General features: G+C 47.7%; 1 protein-coding gene across 1 annotated transcript in view; it reads right to left on the reverse strand.

The window, feature by feature from the left end:
- LOC122929257 (chromaffin granule amine transporter-like) overlaps positions 1 to 22,131 on the reverse strand; it is a 285,527-nt gene extending 263,396 nt beyond the window's left edge. Inside the window, exon 1 of the mRNA XM_044282773.1 lies at positions 22,029 to 22,131. The gene's annotated coding sequence lies outside the window, so the exon portion shown is untranslated. The remainder of the gene's footprint in view (positions 1 to 22,028) is intronic.
- Between the last annotated feature and the right edge of the window lie 2,307 nt (positions 22,132 to 24,438).

Raw genomic sequence — 24,438 nt, forward strand, 5'->3', positions numbered from 1 at the left:
TGCCGGGGCCTAAATATATGACAATGGACTGTTCCAGTGTTGGGTGAAGTGAAACCTGATTTTCTGCTATGACATGAAGACTGATTCTCTGCTGACATGAAGCCAGATTCTCTGTTACAGGACCTCTCTCCTCTGCCTGGGTGCCTGGGCCTAAATATCTGACAATGGACTGTTCCAGTGTTTGGTGATGTTAAGCCTGATTCTCTGCTATGACATGCAGACTGATTCTCTGCTGACATGAAGCCAGATTCTTTGTTATGGGATTTCTCTCCTCTGCCTGGGTGCCTGGGCCTAAATATATGACAATGGACTGTTCCAGTGTTGGGTGACGTGAAGCCTGATTCTCTGCTATGACATGCAGACTGATTCTCTGCTGACACGAAGCCAGATTCTCTATTATGGGACCTCTCTCCTCTGCCTGGGTGTCGGGTCCTAAATATATGACAATGGACTGATCCAGTGTTGGGTGATGTGAAGACTGATTCTCTGCTATGACATGCAGACTGATTCTCTGCTGACATGAAGCCAGATACTCTGTTATAGGATTTCTCTCCTCTGCCTGGGTGCTGGGGCCTAAATATATGACAATGGACTGTTCCAGTGTTGGGTGACGTGAAGCCTGATTCTCTGCTATGACATGCAGACTGATTCTCTGCTGACATGAAGCCAGATTCTCTGTTATGGAACCTCTCTCCTCTGCCTGGGTGCCTGGGCCTAAATATATGACAATGGACTGTTACAGTGGTGGGTGATGTGAAGCCTGATTTTCTGCTATGACATGCAGACTGATTCTCTGCTGACATGAAGCCAGATTCTCTGTTACAAACCTCTCTCCTCTGCCTGGGTGCCTGGGCCTAAATATATGACAATGGACTGTTCCAGTGTTGGGTGACGTGAAGCCTGATTCTCTGCTATGACATGCAGACTGATTCTCTGCTGACATGAAGCCATATTCTCTGTTATGGGACCTCTCTCCTCTGCCTGGGTGCCGGTGCCTAAATATATGACAATGGACTGTTCCAGTGTTGGGTGACGTGAAGCCTGATTCTCTGCTATGACATGAAGACTGATTATCTGCTGACATGAAGCCAGATTCTCTGTTACGGGACCTCTCTCCTCTGCCTGGTTGCCTGGGCCTAAATATCTGACAATGGACTGTTCCAGTGTTGGGTGACATGAAGCCTGATTCTCTGCTATGACATGCAGACTGATTCTCTGCTGACATGAAGCCAGATTCTCTGTTATGGAACCTCTCTCCTCTGCCTGGGTGCCTGGGCCTAAATATATGACAATGAACTGTTACAGTGGTGGGTGATGTGAAGCCTGATTTTCTGCTATGACATGCAGACTGATTCTCTGCTGACATGAAGCCAGATTCTCTGTTACGAAACCTCTCTCCTTTGCCTGGGTGCCTGGGCCTAAATATATGACAATGGACTGTTCCAGTGTTGGGTAACGTGAAGCCTGATTCTCTGCTATGACATGCAGACTGATTCTCTGCTGACATGAAGCCATATTCTCTGTTATGGGACCTCTCTCCTCTGCCTGGGTGCCGGTGCCTAAATATATGACAATGGACTGTTCCAGTGTTGGGTGACGTGAAGCATGATTCTCTGCTATGACATGAAGACTGATTCTCTGCTGACATGAAGCCAGATTCTCTGTTATGGGACCTCTCTCCTCTGCCTGGGTGCCGGGGCCTAAATATCTGACAATGGACTGTTCCAGTGTTGGGTGACGTGAAGCCTGATTCTCTGCTATGACATGAAGACTGATTCTCTGCTGACATGAAGCCAGATTCTCTGTTACGGGACCTCTCTCCTCTGCCTGGGTGCCGGGGCCTAAATATATGACAATGGACTGTTACAGTGGTGGGTGACGTGAAGCCTGATTCTCTGCTATGACATGCAGACTGATTCTCTGCTGACATGAAGCCAGATTCTCTGTTATGGGACCTCTCTCCTCTGCCTGGGTGCCGGGGCCTAAATATATGACAATGGACTGTTCCAGTGTTGGGTGACGTGAAGCCTGATTCTCTGCTATGACATGAAGACTGATTCTCTGCTGACATGAAGCCAGAATTCTCTGTTACGGGACCTCTCTCCTCTGCCTGGGTGCCTGGGCCTAAATATCTGACAATGGACTGTTCCAGTGTTGGGTGACGTGAAGCCTGATTCTCTGCTATGACATGAAGACTGATTCTCTGCTGACATGAAGCCATATTCTCTGTTATGGGACTTCTCTCCTCTGCCTGGGTGCCGGGGCCTAAATATATGACAATGGACTGTTCCAGTGTTGGGTGACGTGAAGCCTGATTCTCTGCTATGACATGCAGACTGATTCTCTGCTGACATGAAGCCGGATTCTCTGTTATGGGACCTCTCTCTTCTGCCTGGGTGCCGGGGCCTAAATATATGACAATGAACTGTTACAGTGGTGAGTGACGTGAAGCCCGATACTCTGCTATGACATGCAGACTGATTCTCTGCTGACATGAAGCCAGATTCTCTGTTATGGGACCTCTCTCCTCTGCCTAGGTGCCGGGGCTTAAATATCTGACAATGGACTGTTCCAGTGTTGGGTGACGTGAAGCCTGATTCTCTGCTATGACATGCAGACTTATTCTCTGCTGACATGAAGCCAGATTCTCTGTTATGGGACCTCTCTCCTCTGCCTGGGTGCTGGGGGCTAAATATATGACAATGGACTATTACAGTGGTGGGTGACGTGAAGCCAGATTCTCTGCTATGACATGCAGACTGATTCTCTGCTGACATGAAGCCAGATTCTCTGTTACGGACCTCTCTCCTCTGCCTGGGTGCCTGGGCCTAAATATCTGACAATGGACTGTTCCAGTGTTGGGTGACGTGAAGCATGATTCTCTGCTATGACATGAAGACTGATTCTCTGCTGACATGAAACCATATTCTCTGTTATGTCACCTCTCTCATCTACCTGGATGCCGGGCCCTAAATATATGACAATGGACTGTTACAGTGGTGGGTGACGTGAAGCCTGATTCTCTGCTGTGACATGAAGACTGATTCTCTGCTAACATGAAGCTAGATTCTCTGTTATGGGACCTCTCTCCTCTGCCTGGGTTCCGGGGCCTAAATATCTGACAATGGACTGTTCCAGTGTTGGGTGACGTGAAGCCTGATTCTCTGCTATGACATGAAGACTGATTCTCTGCTGACATGAAGCCAGATTCTCTGTTATGGGACCTCTCTCCTCTGCCTGGGTGCCGGGGCCTAAATATATGACAATGGACTGTTACAGTGGTGGGTGACGTGAAGCTTGATTCTCTGCTATGACATGCAGACTGACTCTCTGCTGACATGAAGCCAGATTCTCTGTTATGGGACCTCTCTCCTCTGCCTGGCTGCCGGGGCCTAAATATATGACAATGGACTGTTCCAGTGTTAGGTGACGTGAAGCCTGATTCTCTGCTATGACATGCAGACTGATTCTCTGCTGACATGAAGCCAGATTCTCTGTTATGGAACCTCTCTCCTCTGCCTGGGTGCCGGGGCCTAAATATATGACAATGGACTGTTACAGTGATGGGTGACGTGAAGCCTGATTCTCTGCTATGACATGCAGACTGATTCTCTGCTGACATGAAGCCAGATTCTCTGTTATGGGACCTCTCTCCTCTGCCTGGGTGCCGGGGCCTAAATATATGACAATGGACTGTTACAGTGATGGGTGACGTGAAGCCTGATTCTCTGCTATGACATGCAGACTGATTCTCTGCTGACATGTAGCCAGATTCTCTGTTACGGAACCTCTCTCCTCTGCCTGGGTGCCGGGGCCTAAATATATGACAATGGACTGTTCCAGTGTTGGGTGATGTGAAGCCTGATTCTCTGCTATGACATGCAGACTGATTCTCTGCTGACATGAAGCCAGATTCTCTGTTATGGGATTTCTCTCCTCTGCCTGGGTCCCTGGGCCTAAATATCTGATAATGGACTGTTCCTGTGTTGGGTGACGTGAAGCATGATTCTCTGCTATGACATGCAGACTGATTCTCTGCTGACATGAAGCCAGATTCTCTGTTATGGGACCTCTCTCCTCAGTATGGGTGCCGGGGCCTAAATATATGACAATGGACTGTTCCAGTGTTGGGTGAAGTGAAACCTGATTTTCTGCTATGACATGAAGACTGATTCTCTGCTGACATGAAGCCAGATTCTCTGTTACAGGACCTCTCTCCTCTGCCTGGGTGCCTGGGCCTAAATATCTGACAATGGACTGTTCCAGTGTTGGTGACTGTTAAGCCTGATTCTCTGCTATGACATGCAGACTGATTCTCTGCTGACATGAAGCCAGATTCTTGTTATGGGACCTTCTCTCCTCTGCCTGGGTGCCTGGGCCTAAATATATGACAATGGACTGTTCCAGTGTTGGGTGACGTGAAGCCTGATTCTCTGCTATGACATGCAGACTGATTCTCTGCTGACATGAAGCCAGATTCTCTATTATGGGACCTCTCTCCTCTGCCTGGGTGTCGGGTCCTAAATATATGACAATGGACTGATTCCAGTGTTGGGTGATGTGAAGACTGATTCTCTGCTATGACATGCAGACTGATTCTCTGCTGACATGAAGCCAGATACTCTGTTATAGGGACCTTCTCTCCTCTGCCTGGGTGCTGGGGCCTAAATATATGACAATGGACTGTTCCAGTGTTGGGTGACGTGAAGCCTGATTCTCTGCTATGACATGCAGACTGATTCTCTGCTGACATGAAGCCAGATTCTCTGTTATGGAACCTCTCTCCTCTGCCTGGGTGCCTGGGCCTAAATATATGACAATGGACTGTTACAGTGGTGGGTGACGTGAAGCCTGATTTCTGCTATGACATGCAGACTGATTCTCTGCTGACATGAAGCCAGATTCTCTGTTACAAAACCTCTCTCCTCTGCCTGGGTGCCTGGGCCTAAATATATGACAATGGACTGTTCCAGTGTTGGGTGACGTGAAGCCTGATTCTCTGCTATGACATGCAGACTGATTCTCTGCTGACATGAAGCCATATTCTCTGTTATGGGACCTCTCTCCTCTGCCTGGGTGCCGGTGCCTAAATATATGACAATGGACTGTTCCAGTGTTGGGTGACGTGAAGCCTGATTCTCTGCTATGACATGAAGACTGATTATCTGCTGACATGAAGCCAGATTCTCTGTTACGGGACCTCTCTCCTCTGCCTGGGTGCCTGGGCCTAAATATCTGACATGGGACTGTTCCAGTGTTGGGTGACAGTGAAGCCTGATTCTCTGCTATGACATGCAGACTGATTCTCTGCTGACATGAAGCCAGATTCTCTGTTATGGACCTCTCTCCTCTGCCTGGGTGCCTGGGCCTAAATATATGACAATGGACTGTTCCAGTGGTGGGTGATGTGAAGCCTGATTTTCTGCTATGACATGCAGACTGATTCTCTGCTGACATGAAGCCAGATTCTCTGTTACGGAACCTCTCTCCTCTGCCTGGGTGCCTGGGCCTAAATATATGACAATGGACTGTTCCAGTGTTGGGTAACGTGAAGCCTGATTCTCTGCTATGACATGCAGACTGATTCTCTGCTGACATGAAGCCATATTCTCTGTTATGGGACCTCTCTCCTCTGCCTGGGTGCCGGGGCCTAAATATATGACAATGGACTGTTCCAGTGTTGGGTGACGTGAAGCATGATTCTCTGCTATGACATGAAGACTGATTCTCTGCTGACATGAAGCCAGATTCTCTGTTATGGGACCTCTCTCCTCTGCCTGGGTGCCGGGGCCAACGTATCTGATAATGGACTGTTCCAGTGTTGGGTGACGTGAAGCCTGATTCTCTGCTATGACATGAAGACTGATTCTCTGCTGACATGAGGACAGATTCTCTGTTACGGGACCTCTCTCCTCTGTCTGGGTCCCTGGGCCTAAATATCTGATAATGGACTGTTCCTGTGTTGGGTGACATGAAGCATGATTCTCTGCTATGACATGAAGACTGATTCTCTGCTGACATGAAGCCAGATTCTCTGTTATGGGACCTCTCTCCTCTGCCTGGGTGCCGGGGCCTAAATATATGACAATGGACTGTTACAGTGGTGGGTGACGTGAAGCCTGATTCTCTGCTATGACATGCAGACTGATTCTCTGCTGACATGAAGCCAGATTCTCTGTTATGGGACCTCTCTCCTCAGCCTGGGTGCCGGGGCCTAAATATATGACAATGGACTGTTCCAGTGTTGGGTGACATGAAGCCTGATTTTCTGCTATGACATGAAGACTGATTCTCTGCTGACATGAAGCCAAATTCTCTGTTACGGGACCTCTCTCCTCTGCCTGGGTGCCTGGACCTAAATATCTGACAATGGACTGTTCCAGTGTTGGGTGATGTGAAGCCTGATTCTCTGCTATGACATGCAGACTGATTCTCTGCTGACATGAAACCATATTCTCTGTTATGGGACTTCTCTCCTCTGCCTGGGTGCCGGGGCCTAAATATATGACAATGGACTGTTCCAGTGTTGGGTGACGTGAAGCCTGATTCTCTGCTATGACATGCAGACTGATTCTCTGCTGACATGAAGTCGGATTCTCTGTTATGGGACCTCTCTCTTCTGCCTGGGTGCCGGGGCCTAAATATATGACAATGAACTGTTACAGTGGTGAGTGACGTGAAGCCCGATACTCTGCTATGACATGCAGACTGATTCTCTGCTGACATGAAGCCAGATTCTCTGTTATGGGACCTCTCTCCTCTGCCTAGGTGCCGGGGCTTAAATATCTGACAATGGACTGTTCCAGTGTTGGGTGACGTGAAGCCTGATTCTCTGCTATGACATGCAGACTGATTCTCTGCTGACATGAAGCCAGATTCTCTGTTATGGGACCTCTCTCCTCTGCCTGGGTGCTGGGGGCTAAATATATGACAATGGACTATTACAGTGGTGGGTGACGTGAAGCCAGATTCTCTGCTATGACATGCAGACTGATTCTCTGCTGACATGAAGCCAGATTCTCTGTTACGGAACCTCTCTCCTCTGCCTGGGTGCCTGGGCCTAAATATCTGACAATGGACTGTTCCAGTGTTGGGTGACGTGAAGCATGATTCTCTGCTATGACATGAAGACTGATTCTCTGCTGACATGAAACCATATTCTCTGTTATGTCACCTCTCTCATCTACCTGGATGCCGGGCCCTAAATATATGACAATGGACTGTTACAGTGGTGGGTGACGTGAAGCCTGATTCTCTGCTGTGACATGAAGACTGATTCTCTGCTAACATGAAGCTAGATTCTCTGTTATGGGACCTCTCTCCTCTGCCTGGGTTCCGGGGCCTAAATATCTGACAATGGACTGTTCCAGTGTTTCGTGACGTGAAGCCTGATTCTCTGCTATGACATGAAGACTGATTCTCTGCTGACATGAAGCCAGATTCTCTGTTATGGGACCTCTCTCCTCTGCCTGGGTGCCGGGGCCTAAATATATGACAATGGACTGTTACAGTGGTGGGTGACGTGAAGCTTGATTCTCTGCTATGACATGCAGACTGACTCTCTTGTGACATGAAGCCAGATTCTCTGTTATGGGTCCTCTCTCCTCTGCCTGGCTGCCGGGGCCTAAATATATGACAATGGACTGTTCCAGTGTTAGGTGACGTGAAGCCTGATTCTCTGCTATGACATGCAGACTGATTCTCTGCTGACATGAAGCCAGATTCTCTGTTATGGGACCTCTCTCCTCTGCCTGGGTGCCGGGGCCTAAATATATGACAATGGACTGTTACAGTGATGGGTGACGTGAAGCCTGATTCTCTGCTATGACATGCAGACTGATTCTCTGCTGACATGAAGCCAGATTCTCTGTTATGGGACCTCTCTCCTCTGCCTGGGTGCCGGGGCCTAAATATATGACAATGGACTGTTCCAGTGTTGAGTGACGTGAAGCCTGATTCTCTGCTATGACATGAAGACTGATTCTCTGCTGACATGAAGCCAGATTCTCTGTTACTGGACCTCTCTCCTCTGCCTGGTTGCCTGGGCCTAAATATCTGACAATGTACTGTTCCAGTGTTGGGTGACGTGAAGCCTGATTCTCTGCTATGACATGCAGACTGATTATCTGCTGACGTGAAGCCAGATTCTCTGTTACGGGACCTCTCTCCTCTGCCTGTGTGCCTAGGCCTAAATATCTGACAATGGACTGTTCGAGTGTTGGGTGACGTGAAGCCTGATTCTCTGCTATGACATGCAGACTTATTCTCTGCTGACAGGAAGCCAGATTCTCTGTTATGGGACCTCTCTCCTCAGCCTGGGTGCCGGGGCCTAAATATATGACAATGGACTGTTCCAGTGTTGGGTGACATGAAGCCTGATTTTCTGCTATGACATGAAGACTGATTCTCTGCTGACATGAAGCCAAATTCTATGTTACGGGACCTCTCTCCTCTGCCTGGGTGCCTGGACCTAAATATCTGACAATGGACTGTTCCAGTGTTGGGTGATGTGAAGCCTGATTCTCTGCTATGACATGCAGACTGATTCTCTGCTGACATGAAACCATATTCTCTGTTATGGGACTTCTCTCCTCTGCCTGGGTGCCGGGGCCTAAATATATGACAATGGACTGTTCCAGTGTTGGGTGACGTGAAGCCTGATTCTCTGCTATGACATGCAGACTGATTCTCTGCTGACATGAAGCCGGATTCTCTGTTATGGGACCTCTCTCTTCTGCCTGGGTGCCGGGGCCTAAATATATGACAATGGACTGTTACAGTGGTGAGTGACGTGAAGCCCGATATCTCTGCTATGACATGCAGACTGATTCTCTGCTGACATGAAGCCAGATTCTCTGTTATGGGACCTCTCTCCTCTGCCTAGGTGCCGGGGCTTAAATATCTGACAATGGACTGTTCCAGTGTTGGGTGACGTGAAGCCTGATTCTCTGCTATGACATGCAGACTGATTCTCTGCTGACATGAAGCCAGATTCTCTGTTATGGGACCTCTCTCCTCTTCCTGGGTGCTGGGGGCTAAATATATGACAATGGACTATTACAGTGGTGGGTGACGTGAAGCCAGATTCTCTGCTATGACATGCAGACTGATTCTCTGCTGACATGAAGCCAGATTCTCTGTTACGGAACCTCTCTCCTCTGCCTGGGTGCCTGGGCCTAAATATCTGAAAATGGACTGTTCCAGTGTTGGGTGACGTGAAGCATGATTCTCTGCTATGACATGAAGACTGATTCTCTGCTGACATGAAACCATATTCTCTGTTATGTCACCTCTCTCCTCTACCTGGATGCCGGGCCCTAAATATATGACAATGGACTGTTACAGTGGTGGGTGACGTGAAGCCTGATTCTCTGCTGTGACATGAAGACTGATTCTCTGCTAACATGAAGCTAGATTCTCTGTTATGGGACCTCTCTCCTCTGCCTGGGTTCCGGGGCCTAAATATCTGACAATGGACTGTTCCAGTGTTGGGTGACGTGAAGCCTGATTCTCTGCTATGACATGAAGACTGATTCTCTGCTGACATGAAGCCAGATTCTCTGTTATGGGACCTCTCTCCTCTGCCTGGGTGCCGGGGCCTAAATATATGACAATGGACTGTTACAGTGGTGGGTGACGTGAAGCTTGATTCTCTGCTATGACATGCAGACTGACTCTCTTGTGACATGAAGCCAGATTCTCTGTTATGGGACCTCTCTCCTCTGCCTGGGTGCCGGGGCCTAAATATATGACAATTGACTGTTACAGTGATGGGTGACGTGAAGCCTGATTCTCTGCTATGACATGCAGACTGATTCTCTGCTGACATGAAGCCAGATTCTCTGTTATGGGACCTCTCTCCTCTGCCTGGGTGCCGGGGCCTAAATATATGACAATGGACTGTTCCAGTGTTGAGTGACGTGAAGCCTGATTCTCTGCTATGACATGAAGACTGATTCTCTGCTGACATGAAGCCAGATTCTCTGTTACGGGACCTCTCTCCTCTGCCTGTGTGCCTGGGCCTAAATATCTGACAATGGACTGTTCGAGTGTTGGGTGACGTGAAGCCTGATTCTCTGCTATGACATGCAGACTTATTCTCTGCTGACAGGAAGCCAGATTCTCTGTTATGGGACATCTCTCCTCTGCCTGGGTGCCGGGGCCTAAATATATGACAATGGACTGTTACAGTGGTGGCTGACGTGAAGCCTGATTCTCTGCTATGACATGAAGACTGATTCTCTGCTGACATGAAGCTAGATTCTCTGTTATGGGACCTCTCTCCTCTGCCTGGGTGCCGGGGCCTAAATATATGACAATGGACTGTTCCAGGGTTGGGTCACGTGGAGCCTGATTCTCTGCTATGACATGCAGACTTATTCTCTGCTGACAGGAAGCCAGATTCTCTGTTATGGGACCTCTCTCCTCTGCCTGGGTGCCGGGGCCTAAATATATGACAATGGACTGTTACAGTGGTGGGTGATGTGAAGCCTGATTCTCTGCTATGACATGCAGACTTATTCTCTGCTGACATGAAGCCAGATTCTCTGTTATGGGACCTCTCCCCTCTGCCTGGCTGCCGGGGCCTAAATATATGACAATGGACTGTTCCAGTGTTGGGTGACGTGAAGCCTGATTCTCTGCTATGACATGCAGACTGATTCTCTGCTGACATGAAGCCAGATTCTCTGTTATGGGACCTCTCTCCTCTGCCTGGGTGCCGGGGCCTAAATATTTGACAATGGACTGTTCCAGTGTTGGGTGACGTGAAGCCCGATTCTCTGCTATGACATGCAGACTGATTCTCTGCTGACATGAAGCCAGATTCTCTGTTACGGGACCTCTCTCCTCTGCCTGGGTGCCTGGGCCTAAATATATCACAATGGACTGTTACAGTGGTGGGTGACGTGAAGCATAATTCTCTGCTATGACATGAAGACTGATTCTCTGCTGACATGAAGCCAGATTCTCTGTTACGGGACCTCTCTCCTCTGCCTGGGTTCCTGGGCCTAAATATCTGACAATGGACTGTTACAGTGTTTGGTGACGTGAAGCCAGATTCTCTGCTATGGGACCTCTCTTCAATTGATATTGGTTAATTTTAATTTATTTTATTTTTATTTTAATTAATTTCCCTATCCACATTTGTTTGCAGGGGATTTACCTACATGTTGCTGCCTTTTGCAGCCCTCTAGCTCTTTCCTGGGCTGTTTTACAGCCTTTTTAGTGCCGAAAAGTTTGGGTCCCCATTGACTTCAATGGGGTTCGGGTTCGGGACGAAGTTCGGGTCGGGTTCGGATCCCGAATCCGAACATTTCCGGGAAGTTCGGCCGAACTTCTCGAACCCGAACAGCCAGGTGTTCACTCAACTCTACCCACAATATTAATGGCATCACAAGTTCCCGATGCAGATCTGGAGTTGGTAGTTCTTTGAGAGGTTCTGGCGGTACATCACCCTTGCTGTTTATTGCTGGCTCTCCTGGCCTGTCCACCACACAGTTAATCATTAGAGTCCTCACCCTCCATGCCACTTTTAATAGACTTTGAGATTTCATTGTGGGCATTTTATCCTCCCTCCCAATTCCTCAACCGTAGTGGGGTTTTCTTGCCACTTCTTGGGAAAAAGGAGTGCTGCCCACGAGGAAGAGGCAGTAAAGACAGAGAGGACTACTGAAAGCCTTCTCTGAGGCTGCAAGGACGAGGAGCAGGAGGAATGCTGTGACCCTTGGCTCCAAGGCACAATGTCAGACTGAAAAGTCATCTCCACGTCATCCTGCTGTGACTGAGTGGATGAGTGAGCCATCCAATCCACAATCTCATTCTCTTTCTCCTCAATGAAAATGTTATGCTTTTTCCGAAGCCAGGGAGAACTGCAGCCTACTACTACTACGAGTTCTGGCCGGATAGCTGGTACTGCTAGTCTGCTACTACCCACATTCTGGCTCTGGGTTTTTCATTTGGAACCCTTCCGTATTCATACAGTTGGCCTAATCTACACAGTCACACAAAGTATGGAGCAGTTTGCAAGTCTGTTTTGTCGAAGTAAATTTTTCTTCTTTCTAGCCTTTCTCTGAATGGTCCCTGACACAAGAATAGAAGCTTGATTGTGACTGTAAACTGTCCCTAAGATTGCTTTCTGTCAGATTCTGTTATACCCATCCCCTGTCAGTCCCAGCCCAACAAAGAATTGCATTCTAGTCATTCTGCAAGGGCACCTCCCTGTCTGCTGCTAACATGTATTGGCTCATCCAGGCTGTCTGTCAGTCTGTGAGTTAATCAGGGCAAGCCCTCCCCTCACTTCTGCCCAGGGTCATGTTCGTATCTATACTTACCTTAATCTCAATGTCATGATACTAGTGGAATACTGCTGGAATCCAATGGCAGGGACAAGGCCTGTACACAGGAAACACTGGAGTCTTGAATAGAAGGTTGCAGGACTGAAGGATGCAGCAGAGCCAGGCAGGCGGAGCCGTTACCAGTAGTAACAGTGCATGACTGAAGGATGCAGCAGAGCCAGGCAAGCAGAGCCATTACCGGTAGCAATGGTGCAGGACTGAAGGATGCAGCAGAGCCAGGCAGGCGGAGCTGTTACCAGTAGTAACAGTGCATGACTGAAGGATGCAGCAGAGCCAGGCAAGCAGAGCCATTACCGGTAGAAATGGTGCAGGACTGAAGAATGCAGCAGAGCCGAGGTCAGACGAGCAATGGGTCAGGGCAGGTGGCACAGGAACCTAGTCAAGCAATACGGGTCGGCAACGCGAGGTAGCAGGATCTCGCAAAGTAGCAGGGTAAACCGCAAGTAGGAGAAACAAGCCAGAGAGCCAGTTCCAAGCAAGAGCAGAAGCTAAACTCAATACTCAAGCAATTAGTAACAGGCTTGAGAGGTTTAAATGTGAAACAGGAAGTAAGATGGCACCCAGCTGAGACACAATCCACCATATTAACTGAGGGAGAACTTGAGGGCAAGACTGTCACTGCCAGCTCTGTGAGAAGATCTGGCAGACCTTCTTCTCTACCTGTTGTATGATGTTCTTTGTTTTGGTTTCACTTTCTTATCTCTTTTCCTTCTCCCAGCTGTCACCTATTTGCACTGATTGTCTCCCTTTATATTCCCTCCCATACTGCCTCACTTTGCGATTTATACTTCTTCCTGGATTGTGTTCACTGCTGGAGGCTGCTTCTCCTGATTCCTCAGATAAGTCTGTTTCCTTTATTTGTGTTTCCTTCCTGGCTTGATTGTAGGTGACCCTGAGTGCAGGGAGCCGATGGTCGTGTCCCCTCACTATTATAGGGTTTTCAGGTGTCACATAGTAAAAGGTACGAGGGCATGCAATCGTCTACCATTAAGACCCTGGCATGGGCATAGCAGTCAGGGAGAGCTCTCAGGGTTTTATAGGGCTCACCCATATGCTCCTTAGTTTGGGATCAAGCCAGTCGGATGTTTATTTATAAGTTCCAGCTTTCTGCAACACCATCCATGACAAAGACAATCTGAACTAAACAGACGTAGCAGGATGATTCCTAACACTCAAACTGAAACTACTCAGTCATGATTGCTTACCTTTTGTCCCTTTTACAAATACGAGATGTCATGTTCAATTCTTCTCAGGCTTTTAGAAACACTTTATCGAAAGAGGCAATGGCACTGCAACTCTCAGTTGAGGCTCAGTTGAGATACCGCTACTACAGAGGAACTTAGGAACCACCTCTGTTTGAACTGTCTTTCTATGTTTTGCATCCACCATACAGTATTTTGAAAGACATCAAATCATGCAACACCCTGCCTCACACATCTTCTAAGTTGACTGTTTTTGAGAATTATACTTTGCTTAAAAAAAGCCCACAAAGAAAAATCTTCACTATATCAAGTTCTAATCAAAAGAATTTGGGATTTATATCCTTATAGGAAAAGGACTTGGAGACTGATGTTTCACATCTGCTGTCCAGGACACCAGGTCTCTAGAACTTTATTACAAGTCTCCCACTCCACTTTTTAAGCCATGGTCAATGATGGATTAATGGCTCATGAAAAATTAGACTCTTATGCCAAATACTGTTAGCTGCAGCTAGACCTCTAATAGCAACAAAATGGAAACAAAAAGGTGCATTCCTTCATCTCCCATTGGATTAACAGATCTTAACAATTATACAAAATGGAACAGATAGCCCACTGGGAATCTTGTACACATCACCATGAAGGATGTTCTGGGATTTAATTGGTCTCTAGATCATCATATGTATCCACATTAAAGGGTTTATGCAGTGGGTTTATATTGATGTCATCAATATCAGATCAGCCGGGTTCTGACTCCCAGTGCTCCTGCCAATCAGCTGTTTGAAAGTAGTTGCGCTAATGCAAGCTTTGCTTCCTCTAAAAAATTGATTGCGCATAGAGGCGGCACAGTGTAATTACAACTGCTCATCCCTTTTAGGTGAACTGGACAAGCAGTTGCAACTACACTGTGCAGCTATTGCAAATGAGATGGGACACAAGAACTTTTGATAAGGAAGCAACACATGCACAATCACAGCTGTGATTGTGCACGTGTTGCTTCCTTATCAAAATTTCCCGTGTCCCATCTCATTTGCAATGGCTGCACAGTGTAGTTGCTTCAAACAGCTGATCAGCGGAGGTGCCAGGAGGAAGACTCCCGCTGGTCTTATATTGATAACTGTCACATACGGGGACCTCCCTGTCACATGATCCGGGTGTGACTGCCAAGTGTTGATCTATTGCACACACTCAATCTTAAAAATACACCTTTCATACACCCAAACACACTGCCACCATCTATAATATTTAAACTAATATACAAATCAATTAGGGACTACTAGAATACCCCACAGTGCCCTACTCACAAGTAGCAGTAGCCACGTTTATAGCACACACTTAAAATGGAGCTTAATGGGCTCATTCCAGATCACAAGGCACACCATTACCGATGTATCTTTAATGTAATAAAAATGTACAGTACTTAGGTTACAAAATTTTTTAAGAAATAACATATATAGACGTGCAGAAACAGGTATAAAAATTATTTAGAAAACCCCTTGATAAGAGTCAGTTTCTTGTCCCGGAGATAAGGGGAAGGCGGAACACAACTAGGGATGAGTGCACCCATGGATGTTCGGGTTCACCGGGTTTGGACAAACTTCGGGTCAAAGTTCGGGTTCGGAACCCTAACTTGACCAGAACTCGAACCTGAACCCCATTGAAGTCAATGGGGACCCGAAATTTGGTGCACTAAAATGGCTTTAAAATAGGGCAAGAGGGCTGCAAAAGGAAGCAAAATGGGGGTAAGAGTAGAACAGTTACCCTGCAAACAAATGTGGATATGAAAATGACTTAAAATAACAGAATAGAAAAAAATAAAAAATAATAATCTTGAACTAGGAGGCGGAGGAGGCGGTGAACATGGTGGTGTAGGTGGAAGTGGCAGTGGAGGAATAGGAGGAGGTAGCCAACACTGTTTTTGTTGTTATTTTATTTGTATTTTATTTTTATTTGGGAAGACCCCAAAACATTGGGAAATAGAAAAGAAAATGCAAAGAGAAAGTGGGCTGGAGTATAACAATGGAATATAACTTGTTGTCACGGTGGGGAGTGGGGGGAACCCCCCACCATGCAGTGTCAAAGGGTAAGGAGTAATAAGGGAGCAGGTCACCTCCTACAGCGTCCCTAATCCTCTCCCTGACTCCTCACCGTATGAGCGGACCCCGATGGTAGGGCGACTCATACTCCTAGAGACCCTAAGTTGCCCTGGTAATCCCTCACTGAGGAGCAGGGAAGAGAAAATCTGTTCATCCTAGTCATGGAGGAACAGGAGTCTCTATCTGAGGCCAGGCTGCAAGGGGAGGGGAACACATACAGCATAAGGAGATGGCAGGTAAACGAAACCAATAACACACTTACCTGCCACAGACACACTGACTGGAACCCGTGCACTAGTGCTGCTCTCCACACCAACATTAAAGGACACAGCACACACCACAAACCACACAGGAACCCAGGACAACCATAGCTGCAATAAACATGAGACATGGGAATGTCTAGCAAACATGCTGGACACCAAATACCACCAGACATGTAACACCAAACTAGACATACAAACACCCTGAACATAACCCACTCCATACAAATAGGGACAGGAAGGGAAGGAAACACCGGGATGATATTGGTGACCACAAGGGTGGCCCTCACTCGACAGATGGAACACCCTGGACCTGAGCAGAGCTCCAGCACAACCACAGCTGAAGTACAACTCACTCCAGCCAGAAAACCACAGAAGATATAAGCTAAGTGACCACACTCAGGGAGTTAACCCTTACAGCACCAGACAGAGGGAGGCTACAACTTAAAGGGGAAGTGCACATACAAGCATACCAAACACGTAACCACCGGCAACAGCATGCATGGAAACCATGTCACGGCAATCACCCAGAAGGCAGAGACACTGCCACAGCATGCTCTCACAGCAACACATTGCCGCGGGCAACCGCAAGTGTGTTAACACTGTCACAGCGTGCACCATAGGCGGTGACACTTGTCTACTCAGCAGAATGTACAGTCCTGTGGGATCCATGCCTAGTTCATTTTAATTGACGTGAGCTTGTCCACATTGGCTGTGGATAGGAGGCTGTGCTTGTCTGTGATTGCCCCCCCCACCGTGCTAAACACACGTTTGGACAATACACTTGCTGCAGGGCAGGCCAGCAGCTCCAAGGCATAAAGGGCAACCTCAGGCCCAATTTGGAGACCCAGAAGTTGAATGGGGCAGACCCATCAGTCAGTACGTGTAGGTATGTGCACACATACTGTTCCACCATGTTGCTGAAATGCTGCCTCTTGTTATGACGTTTCCTATCAGCTGGAGGTGCTGGTTGTTGTGGCATGCTGACAAAGCTTTTCCCCATTTCTGCCATGCTAACCCTCCCTTCTGAGGTGCTGGCGGTGCCTCAGCTGCGTTGGTGACTTCTTCCTCCTTCTCCTCTGCCTTAAACTTGAGCTTCCACTGAGCCCCTGCTCTCAGGTGTGAATGCCATTAGCAGCCTGTCTATCAGCGTGCGCTTGTACTCGTGCATCTTTCGATCACACTCCAGTAACGGAATTAAGGACAGCATGTTTTCCTTGTAGTGGGGACTCAGCAGGGTGCCACCCAGTAATCAGCACTAGTTACAATGTGGGCAACTCGGCGGTCGTTGCACAGTCACGGCAGCATGTAGTCGCTCATGTGTGCCAGTCTGCCTAGAGGCAACGTCAAGCTGTCCTTTGTGGGAGGTGTATTGTTTGTGTCCTCTGTAGCCCCCCAGCCACGCTCCATTGATGCCCATAAGCTGCTTTGGGTGCCACTCTGCTGTGAACACTGTTCCGCCTAATCATCATCCTAATCATCCTGCAGAACTGTGCCCCGGCTGGACAGTTGTGTACCTGGCCTCTGTTAGTGCACGAACCCACCTACTGGCCATGTTGGTGGAGTACTCGAAACAGAGCAACATGGCACACACGTCCTGCATGGAGGCCCACTCGTTGATGGGGAAGTGGTGCTGTTCTGCAGAGCGACTCACCCGTGCGTGCTGCAGCTGAAACTCCACTATTGCCTGCTGCTGCTTGCACAGTCTCTCCATCATGTGCAAGGTGGAGTTCTGCCTTGTGGGTACATCGCATATGAGGCGGTGAGCGGGAAGGTCGAAGTTACGCTGCAGTACAGACAGATGAGCAGCAGCAGGGTGAGAACGATGAAAGTGCACATAGATGGTCTGCACTTTCTGCAGCACGTCAGGGTTATTTTTCAGGAACCTCTGCACCACCAAATTCAGCACATGCGCCAGGCAAGGGATGTGCGTAAAACCGGCTAGCCCCAGAGCTGCTACGAGATTTCGCCCATTATCGCACACCACCAGGCTGGGCTTGAGGCTCAGCGGCACCAACCACTCATTGGTCTGTTGTTCCATGCCCATCCACAGCTCCTGCTCGGTGTGTTTTTTTTCTCCCAAACAGATGAGTTTTAAAACAGCCTGCTGTCGTTTCCCCCTGGCTGTGCTGAAGTTAGTGGTGAAGATGTTACGCTGACCAGATGAGGAGGCAGTAGAGGGGGAAGCAGAGGAAGAGGAGGAGGCAACAGGAGGCAACGAGAAAAGTGCCTCAGGCCCAGCCACCAATGCATTTACCCAGTGTGCAGTTAGGGAGATATAACGTCCCTGCCCGTGCTTACTGGTCCATGTATCGTTAGCTATGTGGACCTTGCCACAGATGGTGTTGCGCAGTGCACACCTGATTCTGTCAGTCACTTGGTTGTGCAGGGCAGGGATTGCTTACCTTGAAAAGTTGTGGCGGCTGGGAACCACGTACTGTGGGACAGCCAATGCTATAAGGTTTTTCAAAGTCTCTGTCTCCACCAGATGGAATAACAGCATTTCAAAGGCCAGGAATTTTGAAATGCTGGCATTCAGGGCCAGGTATTGTGGGTGGGTAGGGAGGTACTTCCTCTTTCTCTCCAGTGTTTAGGGGATGGACAGCTGAAAGCTTCCATGGGACAGTGTGGACGAGCTGGGTGACGGTGGTTGAGGTGGTGGTCTTGCTGCCACATCCTCTGTTTGCGTGGTGGCAGCTGCCACTGTCACTCCAGAGGGGGTGGAAGAGGCCGAGACTGCAGAAGAAGAGGGAGCAAGAGGAGCCTGAGATCTTTTGTGGTCTTTCAGGTGTGTACTCCACTGCAGCTCGTGCTTTGCATTTAGATGCCTGATCATGTAGGTGGTGTTCTGGTTTAGAACATTTATGCCTCGCTTCAGGCTCTGATTGCACAGCATGCCAAATTACTCGCGTCTTGTTGTCAGCACATTGTCTGAAGAACTACCAAGCCAGGGAACTCCTTGGAGAAGGCTTTGGTGTTCTCAGTCCCTGGGTGCGGTGGTAAGTAGCAGGCAAACTGGCTAGCGGACGGCCACTCTGCTTTTGCACCCTGCTCCCTCTTTTGCTGTGCGGTTGGCGCTATGTGACCACCACCTCTTCCTTCAAACTTCACACGTCACTCGCATGACCTTGATTCCATGTGGGGTCTAAGACCTCATCATCCTTCACATCGTCTCCCACCCACTATTCACCCCTGCCCTCCTTGCCGGTCTGCACATGGCAGAAAGCCGCAGCAGTTGGCACCTGTGTTTTGTCGTCATCATCAGAGACATGCTGTGGTGGTCCTCCTATGTCCACATCCTGAAACATAAGTGGTTGTATAACGCTACCAAACCACAGGGGAAAACACGTGAGGCTCATGGTGGGCCGATGGGTGGAATAGTTCATGTACTCATGGTTAGCTGGATCTTTCAACAAGACAACGACCCTAAACACTGCTCAAAATCCACTAAGGCATTTATGCAGAGGAACAAGTACAATGTTCTGGAATGGCCATCTCAGTCCCCAGACCTGAATATAATAGAAAATCTGTGGTGTGACTTAAAGAGAGCTGTCCATGCTCGGAAGCCATCAAACCTGAATGAACTAAAGATGTTTGGTAAAGAGGAATGGTCGAAAATACCTTTAACCAGAATCCAGACTCTCATTGGAACCTACAGGAAGCGTTTAGAGGCTGTAATTTCTGCAAAAGGAGGATCTACTAAATATTGATTTCATTTTTTTTTTTTGTGGTGCCCAAATTTATGCACCTGCCTAATTTTGTTTAAACAATTATAGCACACTTTCTGTAAATCCAATAAACTTCATTTTACTTCTCAAATATCACTGTGTGTGTCTCCTATATGACATATTTAACTGACATTTTTACAGAAAAATCATGACGATTAACAAGGTTGCCCAAACTTTCGCATCCCACTGTATATATACACTCACCTAAAGAATTATTAGGAACACCATACTAATACAGTGTTGGACCCCCTTTTGCCTTCAGAACTGCCTTAATTCTACATAGCATTGATTCAACGAGGTGCTGATAGCATTCTTTAGAAATGTTGGCCCATATTGATAGGATAGCATCTTGCAGTTGATGGAGATTTGAGGGATGCACATCCAGGGCACGAAGCTCCCGTTCCACCACATCCCAAAGATGCTATATTGGGTTGAGATCTGGTGACTGTGGGGGCCATTTTAGTACCGTGAACTCATTGCCATGTTAAAGAAACCATTTTTCCAGTCTTGAACAGTCCAATTTTGGTGAGCTCGTGCAAATTGTAGCCTCTTTTTCCTATTTGTAGTGGAGATGAGTGGTACCCGGTGGGGTCTTCTGCTGTTGTAGCCCATCTGCCTCAAGGTTGTGCGTGTTGTGGCTTCATAAATGCTTTGCTGCATACCTCGGTTGTATCGAGTGGTTATTTCAGTCAACGTTGCTCTTCTATCAGCTTGAATCAGTCGGCCTATTCTCCTCTGACCTCTAGCATCAACAAGGCATTTTCGCCCACAGGACTGCCGCAGTACTGGATGTTTTTCCCTTTACACACTTTTCTTTGTAAACCCTATAAATGTTTGTGCGTGAAAATCCCAGTAACTGAGCAGATTGTGAAATACTTAGACGGGCCGTCTGGCACCAACAACCATGCCACGCTCAAAATTGCTTAAATTACCTTTCTTTCCCATTCCGACATTCAGTTTGGAGTTCAGGAGATTGTCTTGACCAGGACCACAACCCTACATGCATTGAAGCAACTGCCATGTGATTGGTTGACTAGATAATCGCATTAATGAGAAAAAGAACAGGTGGTCCTAATAATTCTTTAGGCGAGTGTATATATATATATATATATATATATATATTCAGATGTTTGAAGTATCCCATTTACACATATATGTGGGATGCTGTAGTTGGGCATTAGTGCACTCAATCTCTTTCACTTCTGAGGCATGGCTAGGTGGATGGCCCACGAAAACCACGCCAGCAGAGTCATCAAAAAGCACAAGAGACTGCTGCATGACTTAGGGCTCAAAATGCTTGGCTGATTTGCAAGGGGGTGAGGTGAAAGACTGATGCCCATGGGCTGCAGTTTCAGCAGGGGACAGGGTGGGAGACAATGTGAAGGAACTGGAGGCGCTGTCAGCCACCCAATCTACTACCGCCTCTACTTGTTCTAGCCTCACCATTCGTACACTGGTATTCAGGCCTACAAAATGAAGCTGAACGTCCTGTCGCCTACGTGCACCTGAGGAAGGCATTTCATTTGGGCGTGTAGCTGCACAGATCGACCATGTCCTCTCCTAGCAACAGGAGCTACACCAACCCCAGCAGCACCACGACCTGGACCACGTCCCTTATTTGATGCTCTGCTCATACTTTGAGGTCACCCACCAATCTAACAGACAGATTAACAATATTATTTTCCCTGGCTCGTATGCAGTGCAGATGTACCTTACACCAAAAATGGGAATATGTCACCCACCAAACTAACGGATTACCTATATACATTTTTCTACAAAACAAAAGGGGGTCAGCACATCCCAATGCGTAGGTGCACATCGCTATGGCTGAAAATACATATAGAACACCAAATAGTGCAACAGCACTCTACAAACCAAATAAAGTACAAAAGGTATATTATATTGCAAATGCTATGCTAATAAATTAGAGATGCTTAGCAAATACATTTTGTACAAAATTATTTGAGCCCGTCTGCCGCACGCCAAGGCGATCTCTATAAGACGGGTCCTAACACTAAACTCACCTGTTATATGCCATGACAGCGACCATGAAATTAAGGAAGTGTAGGTCCCACATGTATGCTGGGCCCCTTTTGGTTTATATCTCTGTGGTGCCAAAATGGCCTCCATTGAATCCAGGGACTACAAATACCAGCATGCATTGGGTCTCCACATCATCACTAATTCAGCGTTTCCTCATCTGATATCACTTGTAACCATAATGTCATAGAAATATTCAGCATCTGGTAAAAGGCACTAGGCTTACTTTATCATGATATCCATAAAAATATATGGGATCACTTACTCGGTGGCACACGCGTTTCGAGCACTAAGTGATCTTGTTCACAGCAAAAGATTAAGATAACTTTACATGTAAAACAGGACTTACCAGAGAGTCCGAGATGTATGATTAGAGAGAGGAGGAGCGGAGTCACCAAAATCCCTCACGCTGGACTCATATGGTATCACGTTGAAAACATGCAATCTATAATGCACGCGTAACTAAATGTCTACTCAGAGCGACATTCAAGCACGCCACTGGGACTACACTCCTAAACTTACACATAACTTCCCATCTCAGATTTAACCTATTTAGATACAGTACCTACGGCTAAAATGAAATCAAGCAATGAATCACTAAGTGAAAAGTATAATTACATTCAGCTGATCTATACCTAGAGGCAGAGTACCTGGTGTAACAGTGGAATTCCTTGTGACAGATCCCTTTAAAGAGAAAGTCACCTCTCCTGGCGTGTTTGTTTTAGTCACTACTTGCATTCCCCATGTAATAACAATTCTGGAGCATCTGTTTCCATGGCTCTATGTTACGCCATTTCTCTGTTATTTCTACTAGAAGTTTATGAATGAATTGCTACCAGCTTGCAGCAATGGTACAGCTAGGAGTTACCAGCTGGGGGTGTGTCTCTGCACAGTGTGTCACCAGGAGCACTGATTGGACAAAGTCAGACCCAACTGCTATTGGTTACACCCAGCATTACCTTTACTGCAGACTGATGGCAATTTTTTGTAAACTTCTAGCAGGAATAATACAGGAGGATGCAACGTTATTTGTCAGTAGCCATGACTACAGGATGAACAACGTCATTCCACTGCTTCATGTCCTGGAACAGATGGTGGTAACAATGGCTGGTCAGAGGACTGGAGACGTGGTGCCTAGATCTCACGGGCACATGAGCCCTGTGGGGGCTGAACTGGAAGAGGAGGAGGAGGACATTGGAGCACATGCAATATGTAGCGAAATGGGTGGTTTTTCTACTCAGGTGACAGGAGAGGAGGAGCAGCCGGAGGAGCTACAGGGCGATGAGGAAGACGAGACAGAGGACCCAGACACACCGTGGCAGTATGCAGTGGAGATGGAGGCAGGGAGTTCCTCCGAGTCACTTGCACAAATGGCCGGATGCATGCTCACTTGCTTGCTTAGTGACAACCGAATTTGGATGACTTCTGGCTCTCCACCTTGTTGAACCCTCGCTACCGGTCCAGAATGGGGGCCTTTTTTACACTCACTGAGAGGGAGGACAAATTTAATTACTACTGAGACATCCTATGTAGTAAGTTGGCCACTGGGGTGGGGTGGCAAGAGCAGTACCAGCTCCATGAGCAGCAACCTGAGTCTACAGTCGCTGTTGAGTAGCTTTCTTCACCCGCATAGTGAAAAAACTACTCACCAGCAGCAGCAGGTAGACCTGGAGCAGAACCCAAACCAGCAGGTGGTGGCATACTTGGACAGCACCCTGCCACCCCACATTGAAGATCCGCTGGACTATTAGGCAGCCAAACTGCCTAATAGTCCATGCATCAGTTACTACTCTGATTCTGCAACCCACCTGATGCCACACATCTGATGCCAAGTGCTCCTTCTTTTATCCACCTTCTCCAGCAGGTACTGGTATTGCCACCCACTGCCCACTCTGTCACCGGGTCACTTTGTGGTCTCCTGATGCAGCTGCTGCTGCCATCTCTACACTATGTCACCTTGCCACTCTGTGGTATCCTCCTGATGCTGCTTCTGCCATCTACACATTCAGTCATTAGGCTACTCTCCCCATGCTGCTGCCAACTCCAGACTCTGTCATTGTGCCACTCTGTGGCCTCCTCCTGATTCTGCTGTTGCTGCCGCCACCTTCACACTCTGTCATTGGGCCACTCTGTGGTTTCCTCATCCTGCTTTCACCTCATTTATATGTCATAGGTCCACTCTGTGGACTTCTCATGCTGTTCCCACCCTCCCCACTTCATGACTGGGCCACTATTTTGCCTTTCGTCCTGGCTGACATCATCATTTATTTGACATTTCTTCTGATCAGTAGGAAGGAAAAATGAGATGCACAATGGATCCTCTATGTGTAGCAGCTGTAAAGCCTGTATGGTCCGATCAGAATTGGCTTATGATTTGGTAGCCAAAAGCAGGAGTGAGTACAAAACACAGAAGACATGCAAATATTCCATTCACTTGTCTTGCGTGTTTTGGATCCACTCCTGTTTTTTTGGGGCATTAGCAATACTGATGGATTATTGACCAAATGCTGACCGAGTGAAGGCGGATGCTCCACAGACAGGATCATTTTTTTGTGGGTTATTGTTCTGACGGATCAGAGGAAAGACAAATGAATCAGTGACGTCAACACAAACTTACTGCTGACACCCTCTCCACTATGTCCGGGGCGCTCTACTTGTATACACGTTTAATGGGATTCTTCTTGGCACTAACATCGACCTGTTATATGCCATGACAGCGACCATGAAATTCAGGAAGTGTAGGTCCCACATGTATGCTG

The sequence above is a fragment of the Bufo gargarizans genome, chromosome 2, assembly GCF_014858855.1.
Source record: "Bufo gargarizans isolate SCDJY-AF-19 chromosome 2, ASM1485885v1, whole genome shotgun sequence".
In the NCBI taxonomy this organism is placed as follows: domain Eukaryota; kingdom Metazoa; phylum Chordata; class Amphibia; order Anura; family Bufonidae; genus Bufo; species Bufo gargarizans.